The sequence below is a fragment of the Aethalodelphis obliquidens genome, unplaced genomic scaffold (genome assembly GCF_003676395.1).
Source record: "Aethalodelphis obliquidens isolate GAN/ISIS:26980383/991018 unplaced genomic scaffold, ASM367639v1 scaffold1, whole genome shotgun sequence".
Taxonomy (NCBI): Eukaryota; Metazoa; Chordata; class Mammalia; order Artiodactyla; family Delphinidae; genus Aethalodelphis; species Aethalodelphis obliquidens.
In genome coordinates this window covers 2139537-2156770 of record NW_020837945.1, presented here as the reverse complement: position 1 = coordinate 2156770, position 17234 = coordinate 2139537, and the positions used below count along the sequence as shown (strand labels likewise).

The 17234-nt window shown below is 52.7% G+C and overlaps 1 protein-coding gene across 4 annotated transcripts in view; it reads left to right on the top strand.

The window, feature by feature from the left end:
* The window catches only part of AGPAT3 (1-acylglycerol-3-phosphate O-acyltransferase 3), a 103009-nt gene that overhangs the window by 25880 nt on the left and 59895 nt on the right, over nt 1-17234 (top strand). For all 4 annotated transcript variants that reach the window (XM_027083167.1, XM_027083029.1, XM_027082942.1 and 1 more), the window contains exon 2: nt 1352-1417. The gene's annotated coding sequence lies outside the window, so the exon portion shown is untranslated. The remainder of the gene's footprint in view (nt 1-1351; nt 1418-17234) is intronic.

Here is a 17234-nt window from a genome sequence, read left to right as displayed (position 1 = left end):
CCTAGGAGAGCTCCAATAATTTTTGAAGAGGCAAAGAAAAGAGTGCCTGGCTTTAAGACTTCCTCTGCTTCTGTGGTAATCTAGACGTTGTGGAACGGCAAAAAGATATACATGCAGATCATTGGAACGGAGTAGATTCCAGAAACTGACCCACACATTTATAGTAAATTGATTTCCAACAAAAGTTTCAACATAATTCAATGGGGAAGTGATAGTATTTTCAACAGCTGGTGCCAGGACTATTGGACAGCTATGTGCAAAAACAGTGAACCTTCGCCCAACTTCATCCCATATTAAAAAATTAACTCAGAATGGTCTGGTCGCCCAGACCTAAATACGAAAGCTAAAGCTATAAGGTTTATAGAAGGAAAAAATGTTGTATTTGCATACAGTGTAATATCATTCAGCCTTAAAAGCAAAGTTATGACACATGCTACGACATGAATGAACCTTGAGGACATTGTGTTCAGTGAAATAAGCCAGACATAAAAGGACAACTACTGTGTGATCCACTTACACGAGGTCCCTGGAGGAGTCAGATTCGTAGGGACAGACAGCAGGACAACAGTGGGGGCCGGGGCCCGGGGAGGGGACGGGAGGGAGTGTTTCATGGGGGCGGAGTTTCAGTTTGGGAAGATGGAGAGTTCTGTGGATGGACAGTGGTGATGGCTCCCCAACAGTGTGAATGGACTTAACCCCACTGAGCTGTAACCACTGTAAAGTGGTTTAAATGGGGATTTGTATGTGTATTTTACCACAGTTCAAAACAAACAAAAACAAGGACTAAAATTAGCCAGCCGGCCTGGGTTTGGCTTTATCAATGGCAGACTGGGCTGGCCTGGCGGGAGCCCCTCCTGCAGGCTTAGTGGGTTTGGGAGGGAGGAGAGTGCAGGCGAGGTCGGCACAGTGGCTGTCCTGGGAACGGGAGCCTCAGCGCCCAGAGGGGCCGGGAGGCCTGGAGGCTGTTCTGCGTCTTGTCCATCCATCCAGGAGGTGGCCTACCTTCCGCTGTTCCTGCGAGCCTGCAGGCGAGGTTGAAATTGCTTCGCGGTCCGTCCTGGGGTGTGGTCTCTGCATCTCTGCGGTTTGTTCATTTATGGGCCATCTGTTGGGCCTCCTTATCAGGCGGGGGGAAGTAACAACACTTGGAAAGGCCTGATAGGCTGTGTCCCTGGTGTTTGCTTAAGTTAGTAGACCATTCAGGTCATCGGGACCTGAATCAAGTTCATTCATAACTGTCTGCTTCCCCGATGTGCAGTCTTTTTGATTTTAAAGTAACTGCGCGTAGTTTATTCACGGAGTATTTTTCCAGTCCTGCCTAAGTACATTTCTGTTTGTCTTTAACTCTCAGGCCTTCAAGTTGGAAGCCTCTGAGGACGATTGCTCACCCCACTGACCCTGCTGACCCTGGGCCACGGTGAGTCAGGAGAGGGGGGCACCTGACGCTTGAGCCGCGTGCGTGTGTGCGTGCGTGTGTGTGTGTATGTGCGTGCGTGCTCCCTGGAGCAGCCCTGGAGTGGGTCCTGCCCCAGTGGTCTGGACCTGGCTCTGTCGGCAGACACAGAAGTCTATCGCCTTGAGAGCCGGACTCGCTGATCCAGCTTCAGTGACATTGAAGGGACCGAGCAGGGCACAGCCGGACCTTAACACGTTGTTGGATTTTCTTAAAGGGGTATACACTTTAAAGTTTTCTTACAGACAAAGGATATTTATTATAATCAGAATACAAATGAAAAAGTCCCGGTAACGCGGTTCCCCTTCTGTTTCTTCCTGGAGGGATGAGTGAAGGGGCCAAGCTAAAACTGCTGCTGGGTGGAGGGCATCTCGGGAAGTGAAGAATGGGCGTCCCCCTAGCAGAGCTGGACCCAGCTTTTGTTAGCAGACCTGGAAGTCCGTGAGTCTTTTGGAGATGGACATAGCTGTCCAGCCTAGTCGTCCAGGGCTGGACTGTGACCCGGAGGTCAGGGAGCATGTTTGCCATCAGGATGTTCTGCTCCTGTAGGTAGCTCCTCTGGGAAGCCCAGTGGTAATCGGCAGCTGTGGCAGAGATCCCTGGTCAGTTGGCCTTGGTTCCTCCGGGGCTGAGGACAGAACCTGGCCGCAGAGTGACCGCCAGTGACCCGGCCCTCTCCCGTGCTCCCGTGTCCTGGCTTCGGGCCATCCAGGACCTGCCTTTCAGGCTCCAAGCTGACCTCACCTTCTGCGCGCAGACACGTTCTCGGGGATCTGCCGCGTTAGGTGACTGAGTGACGGGTTCCTTTTGTATTAATCCAGCCTTGACCAGAAGGCCTCCCCCTGCCATTTCTTCTTTGGACCCAGGAGACATCTGTCACTTCAAGTGCTTTCTGCAGAGAGCGAATCCAGCCATTAGGTTTGGAAGTTTACAAGTTTCACTGCGGGATCCCAACTCTGGGTGGGCACAGGCAGTTTCCCCTCATGTGTAATAGTTACACGGTGTTCTGATAGCGACTGGCCTAGCGGGTTAAGAACAAGCTCTGGGGATGTGAATAGGATGAACGCAAGCCAGTGTCAGTCGCATACTTTTTATTTATAGTCATGACTTACTGAAAATAATGTTGCTTAAATATATGACTGGAGCACTGCAGTTAAAACTACTTTGTTTAGTGTCTCTTTATAATTAAGTATTTTATTATGAGCGCTTATTGGATAACTGGAAATATAAATATGACTACATGGCAGCTGTCAGCTACCGTGTTCTCTGAGCACCTCATCTCCCGACATTCTGAATCAACAAAGGTTTATTTGCTTTTTTTGCTCATTATTGATTGAGTACACAGCTTGTGGTTTTAGCTGTTAAATTGTTGCAAGCTTCTGTTCTGTGCAAAAGAATATCAAACTACATCGTATCCTAAAGTTGAGCTCTCCATGTATTCCTTTCCTTTTATCATGTGGCCGTGGGTGAACTATACTTGGGGCTAAAAGGATTCTCTCCCTCATAACGGCCGCTGCCCAGGATGTGGCCTGCGAGGGCCGCGGGGACTGTGGGTGGCACCAAGAGCCTTCTGATGTGTGAAGCATGTCGCGTCGTACGCGGCAGGAATGTGTCGTCAACACTGGTTTGTTTCTGGAGGAGAGTGACCGGGGGCCCTGGTCATCAACCAGACCTCTCCCAGAAAGATGGGATTGGGGGAGGTTGGAGATGGAAATCAGTTTGCTCTCCCTCTTTTGTGGGGGCGGGACCTCCAAGTTCTTTAGCAATTGAGGGCTGGGAAAAGGGACGGGGAGAAGAGTAGCAAGTTGGAGACGTGCTTTTCAGCCCCGGGACAGTCAGATTTATAACCAAGCATCCAGCAAGATTAACTCAACATTTACAAAAATAAATGACTTTTCAGTTACGCATGTACGACTTACCATATTTTAGAGGCAGGAAAGATATAACCCCTCCGCCCAAGCTAGTAATCATCAGTATTGAAATTTAAAGCAAATCATTCGTTTGTGACTTGAACTGGCACCTCTCAAAAGATGTCCAAATGTCTAATAAACATCTGAAAAGGTGTGCAACTTAATTAGTCGTCAGAGAAATGGAAGTTACAAGCCACAATGTGGTTTGATGAGTGGAAGGATGAGCTGAGTGGACCAGGGTGGGGGCAGCGGGGCTCATCCATCACTCTTTTTTTTTTTTAACGTTTATTTTATTTTTTAAAATTTATTTATTTTACTTTTGGCTGCTTTGGGTCTTCATTGCTGCGCGCGGGCTTTCTCTGGTTGCGGCGAGCGGGGGCTACTCTTCCTTGCAGTGCGCAGGCTTCTCATTGTGGTGGCTTCTCTTGTTGGGAGCGCAGGCTCTAGGCGCATGGGCTTCAGTAGTTGTGGCGCACGGGCTCCGTAGTTGTGGCTCATGGGCTCTAGAGTGCAGGCTCAGTAGTTATGGCTTGCGGGCTTAGTTGTTCCGCAGCATGTGGGATCTTCCTGGACCAGGGCTCTAACCCGTGTCTCCTGCACTGGCAGGTGGATTCTTAACCACTGCGCCACCAGGGAAGCCCCTCATCCATCACTCTTGTCATTGCTATTATGCACGTCGGCTCTGAGCTGAGCACTTAAAAATCCCTCCCTGTTCAGTTCTCTTCCTATAGTGCGGAACAAATGTTACTTGTGTTTTTCTGATGAGGACGCAGGCTCAGGATGAGTCCTTTGCCTGTGCTCACGAGTGGTCCCCTGGGGTTCAGCGCTCTGCTGTGCCCTGAGGGCAGGTGTATGTGGTCCTGTCCCTGCCGGCGCCTGACACCCTGGTGGACACTTGTGCTGGTCGTCAGGTCCTGTGCCAGCCCTGCAGGATGTGCGGTTGCTGCCCGGGAGGGAGAGGCTAGGGGAGAAGCTGGGAGAGTGCTAGGACTTCGGCTGCGCGGACCCTTGGGCTCTGGGACCTGAGAACGCCCGCCTCCAACGTGGCCTCAAGGCAGCATGCTTAGTGGCTGGCTCTGTGGCCCCCTCACTGATGAGTGGTAGAACAAGCAAAACATCTCTCCTACAGCTTATTGCAATTTTAGCTCCCACGAGTTTTCCATTAACTTTTCTTACAAGTTTAAGATGACTGGAGGTTTTCCTTAGTCTTTCTTAGGTACTGATGCTGAAACAGTGCCTTTCCCTCCCCCGCTGTGGCCCACGTGGACTGCAGACTCAGAACTCAGTCCAGGGGGTGGGGGAAGGGGGGCAGGGGGAGGGGCTGCGAGGGCGGTCGAGGTGGGAGGCCCCCGTGTGCAGCCCCCTGCATGGCCGCGTTTGAGGACGGGTTCTCTTTGCTCTAAAGGTGACACGAGGGGCTGAGCAAAGGGCTCAGACTCTGACGGGCCAAGTTGTGTCTGGAGGAGCCTGGTATCCTGCAGGGTAAGCTTTTTCCCTTAAGAAACAGTCTTAACAGTGTTCAGCATAATTGTTTAGACTTCGTAACCACTGGAGAGACAGAAGGTTGGAGATTTACAAGCAAGCAGGTAATTTTTTGTTAATATTTAAATTTTAATTTAAGAAGTGATACGTGCTTATAAAAATTAAACACAGAACCAAATCTAATAAGTAATCAAAATTCCATTCTTCACTCCATCCCAAATCCCACCCTTTTTCCTGGAGGGAAGCACGAAAAATGGCTTGTGGTTTATCCTTTCAGAGCTTGTCAAAACACACTTAAGAACACACGGGCACAGAGTTTCTAAACATGTGTCTATGTGTCGTGATATCCATCTGTGCGACTTAGTTTTAACTTGCTTGAGGGTCTTTTACTACACATAGATCTACCTCATTTAAAAAGACTCAGCTTCCTCTTTGATGCATGTTCTAAGGAGCATGGCTGTATATACGTATACGTACACACACACGCACACGCTTTACAAGAAGTCTGGGTGATAGTGTCAGAGCACATTTACCTGGTTATCAGTTTCTTAGAGCCAGAGTGTGCTTTTAAGACTTGAGATGTGTTTGTGTGTCTCAGAAAGTGTCATAAGTAGCACACTCATTCTTGTATTGAGGGGCTGGGGGGAGGGGTTGGGTGAGTGCAGTGGGGACAGTCCTCTGGGAGGGTGACAATGGGCCTCCAGGCTCTGCAGTATCTGAGCGGCCCTGCCCAGCCCAGCTGCCTGACCTGCTGGAAGGTGGACTTTGCCCCCTGCCCGTGTGGAGTCTCTGGCTGGTGCTGTTTGTAAGTTGGAGGGGTGGGCGTGGGTAGGCTCTGCAGGGACAGTGGCCTGGGCCGGATTCCGTTTCCACCGAGGAGTGTCTGTTTTCTGGAACATTCCAGGCCGCATTCCTGTCGTTGGTAGACATGTAAAGAGTTGTGTGCACACGTGGTTACATGCGCTTTATCGCCTGGTCACCAGTGTTCGGTAGCAAAGCCGGGTCCTTCGAGTATCTAAAGTGCAAGCACAGCAGAAGCAGAAACGGGCCGGGGCCTCCGTCTGGCTCTGCTTGGCCACGAGGCCACCGTGTCCCACAGACGCCGTCTGCCTGGCTGTTCCTCCTCTCTCGGTGAATAGAACCGAAAGTGGGAGAATACGCCTGAGCCAGGCGCCGTGCCTGAGCGCCAGGACGCTTGCCGCGGGCTGGCCGGCTCTGCTCCACGGGGCCGGAGCGAGACGAGCGGGGATGGGCGTCCGGGGAAGCGCCTTCTGGAACCGCGCGTTCCCGCCGCCGCCTCGCGCACTTGGCTCTGGCCGTGACTGAGGTTGTTTCACACGGGCGTGTGTGTGACTTGAATTTAGGAAGCGTGTCCATGGAAACATGGGAACCCCAGGACCGAGGCAGGCGAGGGACAGTCCAGCTTGCACAGCCCAGCGCAGATGCTGGAGAGAGGGCTGGCCCATGAGCGCCCGTCGGGTCGCACACGTGTGGCCCCTTCTCGGGTCTAGGGCTGCTGTGCTGTCTTCCTGGTTCCCCCAGCGACGTGAGCTTCTCTCGGGGGAGCTGCTGGCTGGGAGCAGACCCGGGAGGAGGGAGGCCCTGCCCGGCTGCCCACCTGCCGGAACCCTCGCTGCCCCCTTGCTATCGCCAATAACCAGCCTCAAGAACTTCCTGGATTTTCTGTGTAGACAGTCATATCACCCACAAGTGACGAAAGCTGGTTTCCTTCTTTTTAACCCTGATTTCTCTTCTTTCTTTTTTTTTTTTTTTTTTTTGGCGGCACGCGGGCCTCTCACGGAGCACAGGCTCCGGACGCGCAGGCTCAGCGGCCATGGCTCACGGGCCCAGCCGCTCCGCACATGTGGGATCCTCCCGGACCGGGGCATGAACCCGTGTCCCCTGCATCGGCAGGTGGACTCTCAACCACTGCGCCACCAGGGAGGCCCTCTCTTATTTCTTTCCTTGTCTTATCACCATGGCTGCAGTGAGCTTTCTGGGGAGTAGGGGCCTTGAGGCCGAACGTCCTTAAACAGTTGTGGGAGGTGCTGAGCAACTTCAGCTGCTTTTCCTGAAGCTCATGAAATAATCGTGTTGTTTTTCTTCTTTTGTCTGTTGACAATCACTAGACGAATTGATTTTCTATGGTAGACCATTCCTGCGTCCTGGCATAAACCAGATTTGGTCACGATGTTTTGTTTTTAACTATGTGACCGGAATCGGTTTGCTAAGGTACATTGATTGAGAATGTCGGGTCTGTGTTCACGCATCTGATTGGCCTGTTAAGTAACGGGCGTCTTGTCTTTTCCCTGATGTTTGCTGGATGCCTCTCGTGTTTCTCCATTAAGGAAACGCTGATTTGGAGTCTTAGATGTTATCACCTCTCGGAGAAGTATATGGTGAGTGTCTCATCTTAGGGGGAAGCATATAATGAGTGTATGTAATAATTTTAAATTGCTCCTACTTTAATGAGTGTTCTCATCAGGGAGTGAGGTTAGATTTTGTTAAATTATCTGCCCAGAATTCTTTTTAAAGAAATATAATGGATTTTATTAATAGATTTCCTCCTGTCGAACCATCCTTGCATTCATGGAGCAGACCCCACTTGGTCATGGTGCATTAGCTTTTTAATGTGCTGTTAGAGTCTGTGTGCTAATTTTAAAGGAATTTTTGTATTTATATCCATAAGTAAAGAGCAGTGGGTCTGAAAATTTTGGTCTCTTTACACTCTTAAAAAATTATTGAGGACCCTAAGAAGCTTTTGTTTTTGTGGGTTATATCTACTGTGGTTCTCAGCTGGGGTGATCCTTCCCCCACCCAAGGGGACATTTGGCAACACCAGGAGATGCTTTTGGTTGACACAACTGGTGTGCTGGGGTGTCTCTACTGGCATCCAGTGGGTAGAAGTTAGGGACGCTGCCGAATATCCTACAATGCACAGGACTGTCCCCTGACAGAAGAGCATCTGGTTCCAAATGTCAATAGTGCCACAGCTGAGAAACCCTGCTCTTGATAGGTAATCGTTTAGAAATCAACACAGAACACTAAAAATTTTTATTTAATAATTCATTTAAAAGAGCAGCAATAGGGCTTCCCTGGTGGTGTAGCGGTTGAGAGTCCGCCTGCTGATGCAGGGGACACGGGTTCGTGCCCCGGTCCGGGAAGATCCCACATGCCGCGGAGCGGCTAAGCCCGTGAGCCATGGCCGCTGAGCCTGCGCGTCCAGAGCCTGTGCTCCGCAACGGGAGAGGCCACAGCAGTGAGAGGCCCGCGTACCACAAAAAAAAAAAAAAAAAAAGAGCAGCAATAAACCCATTACATGTTAACATAAATAGCATTTTTTAATGAAGAAGAACTATATTTTCCAAAACTGAAAAAAAGTGTAATGAGGAGAGGGCCATTATTTTATATTTCTACAATGTAATTAATCTCTCAGGCATCTGACCTAATAGGAGACCCCTGAAATACCTGCTTCTGCATTCAGACTGTTTTACTGTGTTGTTTGGTGGAGCTATGTGATGAAAATTCTGCTTCACCAAGTATGTGCTTGGAAAACAGATGACTCTCAGACTCCCCCCACCCCGCCCCGGGGTCCTCATATCACACTTGAGAACTGCTGATTTGGACAAGTCCCCCTCTTTCTGCTTTCACTCTCGCATTGTGGATTCAGCATGCGGCTTCCTTCATAAAAAGGCATTTGGAAATTTCCTTCCTTCTCTGTGTTCTGGAGAATGTTAGGTTGTGTCAAGATAATCTGTTCTTATAGGACTGAGTCATCTGGGTTTGGTATCTTTTCTTAGAGGTAACTCTGACAGACAACTCTTCTAATTCTATAAAACTAGGTCTGTTCAGACTTTCTATCTTTTCTGTGGTCACTGTTTCCGTAAATTTTTTTCTCTTAGAAAATTATCCACGTCAACCAAGTTTTCAGCTTTATTTGCATAGAGATGTACAGTTATTTCCGTGATTTTTAAAAAACTTTATTTTTTGATGGTTTTTCTCTTTTCTTATTTTATGTATTTTTATTGCCCTAGGGGGTGTATGTTTTATTAATTTTTTTGAACACGAGTTTTTAAAGATTTAACTATTATATGCTTTTTTTTCTAACGCATTGTTGCTTTTACCTTATTAATTCCTTCAGTTACTTTTGTAATTCTGAGTTTCTCAATTGGAGGCTTAACTCTCTTATTTTCATGCTCTCATTTCTAAAGATGTAAAGTATTTAATGTGATAAATTTTCCTCCAAGCACTGCTTTAGTTTTCGTTAACGTTTTCTAGAAATTCTGCAGTTTGGGTTTCTACTTCCCCTGGAGAGGAGCGTCTAAGAGGAAAATATTCATGTTTGGGGCAGACGGTGGGGTGGGAAAGGCCTTTTCTGTCTCCTGATTTCTAGGCAATATTGTCTGTGTTTTAATTACTGTTTGGGATTTGTTGAAAATTTCTTTGTTGCTTAATTTATGGGCACTGTTCATGAATGTTTCTATGAGCAATTGAGAGAAAGTGTGTCTTCCCTTATCAAGTGCAGGATTGGCTACCTGTCCCAAAGATCCCCTTCATACATCTTGCTGCTGCGTCGTCTGTGGTCTCTCTTCGTTCCTGGCCACTGTTCTGTCTTGGATTAAAAGAGATGTACTAACACCTATTATTAGCATGCTTTGATTTGTTTCTATGGCGTCCCTGTAATTTCTGCTTTATGAAAATTAAAGCTGCCTTATTTGGTACATAGATATTAAACTTACATCTTCCTTGAGAATTTTAGTTTCTAGAATGATCTGTAGTCCTGCTTTGTCTCATTAATTTCCCGTGCCTGATACTCTATTCTCTGATATCAAGATCTTGGACCCTGTTTTTTGGGCATTTCCCAGTATGTATTTATTCATTCTTTTCGACCCTGATGAATTGTTTGGGTTGAGGTTTTCTCTTGCACCTGGCAGAGCTGAATTTTTTTTCACAAGCCAGTTTGAAAATAGTTCCCTTTTGGTAGCTGAACTCAGCCCATTCGTATTGACTGATATGATCCATGTGTTCGGGTTAGTGCTGTCCCTATTTTGTGTATTTCAAGGGTAAATACAGGTAGAACGGTGCCCATACATAAACACACTCACTGGTTCTGTATGTGGGGTCTGTTCTCAGCCTTTCTGGTGTTGTGTTTTGTGTTTGGCAGTGCTGACCCGATAGAGGGGAAAGTATGTTTGGCCGTAGTGGTCACCTAATACGAGGAGCTTTATGTCAGATCCTGGATCCCCTCCTTCTGGATAATGTCTGTTGTTTCTCTACTAGGAGTGACAGTAAGATGCCCTGACACCTCCCCTCCCCGCGGCGTTCCCCTGCCTGGCACCTGCTCCCGACGCCCCTGCACGCGGGCTCCCCGTCGGTGTACCTGCTTCTGCCCGCCCCCCTCCCTCCCCGGCCTGCCCTGCTCGGTTGCCATCCTGTCGGGTCTGCCGTCTCCACCTGGTCTTCTCTCTCCCCTGGAACACGCCAGAGCTCCTTCCGGTGGCCAGGGTGTGTCCTCCAGCCGCATGGGGGGCACCGGTTCAGAACCGCTTGTCCCCATGTGCCAGCCCCCTTCATGGCTTAGGGCCTCTCCGCTTCGAGTCTGCTTCTCCCTCTTGCTGTGCCACACCAGCGTTCTTCCCGTGGGTGTTTGTCTGCGCGTCTTTCCTTTGCCTTCGGTTTCTGTCTTTCTGTGACACCGCGTCTTAGCCTTGTGTGTCTCCTGTAAGTCTAGCAGACAGCTGGAGTTTCAGACTGCTCTCTACACGTGTCGTGATCAAGTGATATACTTGTTCATCACTGGTAATGAAGGGCTTTCTACGTCACTGTCATCACGTCATCATTATTCACCATCCTTTTCCTTTGCTTTCCTGCCTGTTCTTGAATTTAGCCTGTTAAATCTGTTCATTTGCTCCTCTCCGTGGAGTGGTACCCTTCTGACGCTAGGATGCCTGGAGACCGAGATAAAGGACATCCGTGTCTCTACTTTCTTCCCAAATAGCGTGAAGACCTGAGAACCAGGATCTGGGCTCACGATGTTTTCACAGCCTCATTTCTGGGCACGTACAGCACCGTGCCGGGCGCTTGCACCTCTGCTCCCTCAGAGTCCCTGCCGTGGCCGGACAGGCTCTGGGCGTCGTCTGCAGACGAGGGACCGAGGGACCGGGAGCTCGGGGAAGTGATGCTGGAGCAGACGGCAGGACACATGGGCCCCGACTGTGTCACTCCCTGCCCACTTCTCCTTTCCACCCCTGCCCTCCCCAGATGCTCGCCCTGCCTTTTTTTTTTTTTTTTTGGTTGCAGTATGCGGGCCTCTCACTGTTGTGGCCTCTCCCGTTGCAGAGCGCAGGCTCAGCGGCCATGGCTCACGGGCCCAGCCGCTCCGCGGCAGGTGGGATCTTCCCGGACCGGGGCACGAACCCGCGTCCCCTGCATCGGCAGGCGGACTCTCAACCACTGCGCCACCAGGGAAGCCCCGGGCCTGCCTTTATATCCTGTTTGTTCTCTATCCCACATGCCCATACAGTTCTGATTGCAGCAGCCCAGCGGGTGCTGAAGTCCACGACCAACCGTGACCACCACATTCACCCTCGCCCGCACCCCCGAGCGTGGGGGCCCTTCCCAGGGCAGCTTCCCCCACCGGCTCATTCTTCTGTGGGCGTGTGTGTGTCCCCCTGTGGGAGGGTGGGGCTCAGGGCTGCCCGTCCCATCCTGGCTCTGTGATGCCAGGAACTTGGCTTTATCAGGGCTTTATCAGGGACCTCGGAGCAGCTCTGCTGTTTGGCCCCCAGCCCACAGCTTGTTTTCAGTTGACGGTTGTGCTTCTGTTAATCAGTAACCAGCCCCCGGCTGTTGGTTCTCTGAGGAGAGTCTCCAGGGGTCATGCTTGTGACCCCTGACCTCTGGAGTCTGGGGATGGGCCGGTGGGTGTCTGGGGAGGTAGGCGTGTCCACAGCCACTCCCGCAGGACGGGTGTGGTGGAGAACATTCCAGGAGCGCAGGGGGACGTCGCAGGAGACCAGCGGTAGGTGCAAATGTCAGGAGAGTCCTTTATGATTTCTCTGTATCTTGATGCTGTTTTTGTGAAGGTTTAACAAACACTTGATAGATCGTTGTGAGGATGCAGGCTTCTTTATTTGGGGTAAATGCTGTCTAGTGAAAACGATTTCCCCTTTAGTAAAAGAAAATCCTCACACCCGGGATCTGGGTGTGGGGAGCGAAAACTTGAGGAAGGAGGGAGTTCTGGTGGCTGGTACCAGCAGGACGTGGGGGACATGGGACATCCATTTGGGTGTTTTTTCCCTGCTCTAGGTACCTCGCGTTGGACGTGCTAGAAGAATACCTCAACCGGCAAGCAACGCGTGTTGTCTTTCTCAGAAGCCGTGTTGCTCAGAAAGGACCTGCGGTTTAATGCTTTGCAGTAAAGACAGACTCTGATCTGGGGTTTCCGGGCCGCTGGGAGGGTCTGTTGCTCTTTGGGTTGGAGCCTTGGTGTCCACTGTGGTGTGTCAGTGAGGAGAGGACCCGGTCACCATGACCGTGCACCTGCCCAGGCCCCTAGGCGGGCCGCCCCTGCACGAGGTCAGGTGCCCGGGTGGGGCAGGGAGGCGCAGCGCCAAGCCTGCGGCGCGTCCATCACAGATCACGTCCAGCAATCGCTAACTGTAGTGGAGGCCGCATGCCGCGTGCCGCTTGGGGTCGGGGTGGGCGAACGCCTGCAGGCCTCGCTGCTTGTGGAGGCCACGGGCCCCGGGGAGGCAGCACGGATCGACGTGAGATGCGCGCGAAGCCCCCCTTCGGGCCATCTGTTCCTTGTCGGTTTGTAGGGCCCTTCTCGGTTCCCAGGGCGACGTTCCACTGGGCGGTGGCGCCGACGTGACGGTGCAGACACCAAAATGCCGGTGACAGGTGCTACAAGAAGCCTAGCTGGGGGTGTGGCAGAGTGACGGTGGGGGTGGACGCTGCGGGGGAACAGACAGCCCCTCCCGGGGGGGTGGGGGGGCAGGAGGTAAAGGGCCCTAGCAGGAGCGCGCTGGAGCGGGGACAGACGGGCTGAGGGACGGCAGGACGGACACAGCACAGCTGGTGGGGGGGGGCAGGGGAGTACGGACAGCGGGCCCAGCAGCCAGGCCGGGGGGTTGCTCTCGGTTCAGTGGGGCCCCCGGCAGAGGCCCGGCACCGCCATGGTCTCACCAGACAGCGGGGGCCCCTGGCTCGCTGCAGACGGCGGGGGGGGCGCGCGTGAAGGTCGGGAGAAGGGCAGAGAGCAGCCCGGCTTGCGGGGTGGGGTGCGTGCGTGGTGCACGCGTGGGCGGGAGGGGCGCCTTGGCCGAGGGCGGGGCGGGGGCAGGTGTGTGGAGTGTCGCCCCCCCACACACACACCGTGCGGCGTGGCCACGCCGGGACGGAGCCACGTGCCGCCGGGAGACGCTGCTTCTGCCGGTGCTCCGCGCCGGGCCCGCCTGGCAGGACGGTGTCTTCCGCCACTTCGCAGGGTAGCCATTTTCCAGGAGCTGTGCGTACCCTCGACCTTTGGGCTGAATTAGGTGGAAAGCGGGCGGCCTTTCCCCGTTTCTCTGTCCCCCCTCCTCACTGCTCTCCATGCCTTGGCGGCGCTACACTGCTGACCTGTACTTCTTCTTTCAGTGTGGCGGGCTGGTCAGGCCCCAGCTTTCAGTCTCCAAAAGGAAGAAGGAGGAGACGCCAGCCACGGTCTCTTCCCGGATGCCCCCCCGCCTATTCGGGGGCGGGTCCAGCGGCTGCCCCAGGCCGCGTTCCTGGCCGCTCCTGCTCTCCTGGCTCGTAGGGCACAGAGTTTGGGTCACTGGTGAAAAACGCCCCTCCCTGGACCCAGGCAGGAAGCAGGATCCTCCCTCCCGGCCTTCTTGCAGCTCCTTCCTGGCCAACTGGGCGGGGCTGAGGGCAGGATAAAAGCCACCTCCTGGGACTCCGGTGCATACCCTGCTCCCGAGGCATGGTCCTGCAGGCCGTCGGCCCGCAGCCCACAGGTGAGGGCGGGGCTGGTGAGCCGCTCCCCAGCAGAGCCTTCCTCCTTCCCGCTTGTGCGGAGAGAGGATGGGAGTTCAGGGCCGCGCATCTCAGGCCCGCGGTCTCCAAGTCTGCACCCTCTGTGGGCTCCCCTCTTCCTAGGCTCCGGCTGCAGAAGAGTGGGGTGGGGTTAGTTGTTTATCCAGGGACCCCTCCCCACCTTGGCTGGCCTCGAAATTTGAAAATTTGCTCCTTTTTAACATATGGAAGGTCCCGCAGTTTGTCTGTCCTAAGCCTGAGCTTCAGGAGACGGGCAAGGGCCGGGGACATTAGAGTTCTTGTTTTGATACGTCCTGTGTGCCCGACTGCAGTGCCTCCCACTCGATGCTGGAATCCGTCAGGCTGTCACAGCAGATTAATTTCTGGGTCTGTAGTGCCTCCCTGGTCAGGGTGGTCGAGAGCTTTTTTCTGCCACAAGTGTCATGTGAGTAACAGGAACGACAGAGCCCGACGGTCCAACGTGGCATCCCGCGGCCCACACGAGGATGCTGAGCCCTTGAGAGTCGAGGGGCCGCGAGAATTAAAAACATACGCGGACTTCAGAGACCCAGACAAAGGGGTGATACACAACATCTCATTATTGCCTTTTTAATATTGACTGCATGTTAAAACGATGATATCTTGGCTATATTGGGTTAAATAAAAGACATCATTAAAGTGAATTTCACCTTTCACTTTTTAAACGTGGAAGTAGAACATGTAAATTACACGTGGGGCTCACGGTGTCTCCCTGGGCCAGCCCGCTTTGCCTGCGCCGGACTCTGAGTCTGCTGAGAGAGAAGGGGGGCCGATCGGCTGTCACTCCTGCTTCCGCCGGCTGAATGGCCGTTTCTCCGGCCATTAATGCGTCCCTACGATGAAATACTCTGCAGCTGACTTTACAAGAATGAAATCGGTGATGCTGATGCTAACGCTACTGGGCCCTGGACCTGTCCCTCATCCAAGTACTTTGCACAGTTCGCTCATTTCATCTTGTCTTCCCCACTGTACAGATGAGGAAATGGAGGCTCAGAGAGGTGCATAACTTTCTCAGGGTCACACAACTCGTTGGTGGCGAGGCCAGGGTTCGAACCCAGGTAGTGCTCTCTGTGGTCTCCACTACTTTTGCAGAAGAGGAGAGGTTTGTACTGACCCGAAAGACTCTTCTGCTATAGTGCTTAGTCCATTCAGGCTGCTATGACAGACTCCCATAGACTGGGGGCTGATGAGAACAGACCTTTATTCTCACGGTTCTAGAGTCTGGAAGTTCAAGATCAAGGTACTGGGACTTCCCTGGCAGTGGTTAAGAATCCGCCTGCTAATGCAGGGGGACACGGGTTTGATCCCTGGTCCGGGAAGATCCCACATGCCACAACTACTGAGCCTGCGCTCTAGAGCCCGCGAGCCACAACTACTGAGCTCACAAGCCACAACTACTGAAGCCCGTGCGCCTACAGCGCGTGCTTCGCAACAAGAGAAACCACTGCAATGAGAAGCCCACGCACCGCAACAAACAGTAGCCTCCGCTCGCCGCAACTAGAGAAAGCCCGCGCGCAGCAACGAAGACCTAATGCAGCCATAAATAAATAAATAAATATTTAAATAAATAAATAAATATAAAGACATAATTTAAAAAAATAGAAAGATCAAGGTGCTGGCAGATTCGGTGTCTGGTGAGAACCCACTTCCTAGTTCACAGCCGGCCATCTTGGCACTGGGTCCTCACATGGTAGAAGGGGCAGGGAGCTCTCTGGGGTCACTTTTATAAGGGGCTCCACCCTCATGACCTAATCACCTCCCAAAGACCCCACCTCGAATGCCACCCCACTGGAAATGACTGGGATTTCAACGATGAATCTGGGGGGAGACGAAACCATTCAGTCCATAGCACAGAGCATGGAGGGAGAAAGACAAGTTACAGAGGCCACAGTATCACAGAGTGTGACTGTTTGAAATCACCACATTTGAAAACTACAAGCGTCAGAAGAAGAGACACCAGACTCCACAGCCGTCGGGCTGGGGGTGGGACGGGGCCGCGGCAGACACTTCCCTTCTTACTGTGCACTTCTGCATGGTTTCACATTTTTACAGCCAAAAATTTATTACTCCCTACTCATTTACAGAATCTTGTTAATTTGCAAAATCTTTTAAAAAACAGAGTTCAGAAGTTGGGGTGTTGTCTACTGGAAACATTTCGCTGGAGCTGGAGAACTGGGCGGGCCGTTCTCCCCCAGGCTGAGAGGTGCAGCCTTGCGTGTCCCGCTGAGTGGAGGGTCCAAGGAGTTCCCCCCCCCGCCCCTCAGGCCTGGTTTTAGGAGTCGGTGAAACAAAGCTGCTTCTCTAATCTTCTTCTACCCCCCCATCTTCTCTGCTCCCCGCAGAGACTAGCAGGTCTTTGCAGCTGTGAGGCTCACATGTTCTCAGATCCAGGGGAAATCTGCCTTTCAGTGGATGTGGGAAAAATAGGCATTTCCCGAACGTTTTGGTTGGTTTTTGCTCCTTGCTGTTTAAGACGCGATTCCTACTTCTGGTTTTGCAGTTAGCTGGCCTGACTCTGCCGCATGTTCACTGTGTGACGCTGGGCAAGTTGCCTAACCTCTCTGAACCTCAGTTCCCTCATCTGTAAATGAAGCTCCTAGGAGTGCCCACGTCCCGAGAGAGCTGTGAAGAGTGAGGGGGCAGACTCGCAGAGCCGCCAGGACGCCCAGGGACGGTGACCTGCGTGCAGGGCGCTAGCTACAACAGCGGTCACGGTCACCAGGCAGGACCGTGAACTCCAGCTGGTGTTAGGGGTGTGGCCTGAAATTCTACAACTCAGGTTCCCCCTCCAGTGAGCTGGGAGGGTGGGGGGGCCCACGCTGGCCTGCTGCTTGCGGCAGGGGCGGGCGGGTCTGCCGGCGCGTCCAGCTGCCGTCCACTGGCCGGGCTGCCGAGCCACCTGTGGACGCAGCAGGCTCGTGTGATAGGCACCCGGCCGGTGGGGGCAGCCGCCCCCGAGGGAGGAATGAGGCCTGTCTGCAGGTGAGGGCATGCTTCGTGGTTCCATGCCTTCCACTCAGCAGCCTCGGAGGGCCTTCTCTTTGCCGCTTCCTGGAGCTCAGAGCACGTTGGTGGCTGTGCGTCCCATTTCTGGGAGCAATGCGGGGACGGGGACGGGCACAGGGGAGGGGAGTCCCTCCCCACTGTTGTTGGGGTCCAGCCCAGCTCCCTCCTCCTCTTCCTGTGAGAGGCTGCCCAGCCCCCCACCCAGGGCAGGCATTCTGCCACTAAGAGCGGTACACTGTGTGCGGCGCTGCTGTGTGCTCGCTCTTATTCTCACTGAATACATCCAGGGTTGGATGAACCCTTCCCAGGCTGCTTCAGCG